This window comes from Procambarus clarkii, chromosome 94 (genome assembly GCF_040958095.1).
Source record: "Procambarus clarkii isolate CNS0578487 chromosome 94, FALCON_Pclarkii_2.0, whole genome shotgun sequence".
Taxonomy (NCBI): domain Eukaryota; kingdom Metazoa; phylum Arthropoda; class Malacostraca; order Decapoda; family Cambaridae; genus Procambarus; species Procambarus clarkii.
In genome coordinates this window covers 1,083,162-1,084,171 of record NC_091243.1, presented here as the reverse complement: position 1 = coordinate 1,084,171, position 1,010 = coordinate 1,083,162, and positions in this window count along the sequence as shown.

The following is a 1,010-nucleotide window of genomic DNA, read 5'->3' as shown; positions in this document are numbered from 1 at the left end:
GTGATTTTCGCCGCTAGCGGCCAAAATCGGGCGATTTTTACTGGTAGCAGTCGAAATTTGCTCGATTTTCGCCGATAGCGGCCAAAAATCGGGCGAATTTCGCCGCTAGCGGGCAAAAATCGGGCGATTTTCGCCGCTAGCTGCCCAAAATCGGGTGATTTTTACCGGAAGCGGCCAAAAATTTTGCGATTTTCGCCGCTAGCGGCCAAAAATCGGGCGATTTTTACCGGTACCGGCCAAAAATTGCGCGATTTTCGCCGCTAGCGGCCAAAAACCGCGCGATTCTCGCCGCTAGCGGCCAAAAATCGGGCAATTTTCGCAACTAGCGGCCCCAAAATCGGGCGAGTTTTTCCGCTAGCGGCCAAATAATAGCGAATTTTGCCGCTATTAGCCAAAAATCTGGCGATTTTTGCCGCTAGCGGCCAAAAATTGCGCTATTTTCGCCGCTAGCGGCAAAATTCGCGCGATTTTCGATGCTAGCGGCAAAAATCGGACGAATGTCGCAGCTAGCGCCAAAAAATCGGGCGATTTTCGTCATTAGCGGCCAAACATCGTGCGAGTTTCACCACTAGCGGCCAAAAATCGGGCTATTTTCGCAGGTAGCGGCAAAAAATCGCGCGATTTTCGCCGCTAGGTGCCAAAATTCGGGAGGTTTTCGCCGCAAGCGGCCAAAAACCGGGCTATTTTCGCCGCTAGCGGCCAAAAATCAGGCTATTTTCGCCGCTGGCGGCCAGAAATCGGGCGATTTTCACCGCTAGCGTCCAAAAATCGGGCGTTTTTCACCGTAAGCGGCCAAAAATCGGGCGTTTTTCACCGTCAGCGGCCAAAAATCGACCAATTTTCGCCGCTAACAGCCAAAAAACGGGCTATTTTCGCCCCTAGCGGCCAAAAATCGGGCGATTTTCGACGCTAGAGGCCGAAAATCGGGCGATTTTCGCCGCTAGCGGCCCAAAAATCGGGCGATTCTCACTGCTAGCGGCAAAAAATCGCGAGATTTTTTACCCTAGCGG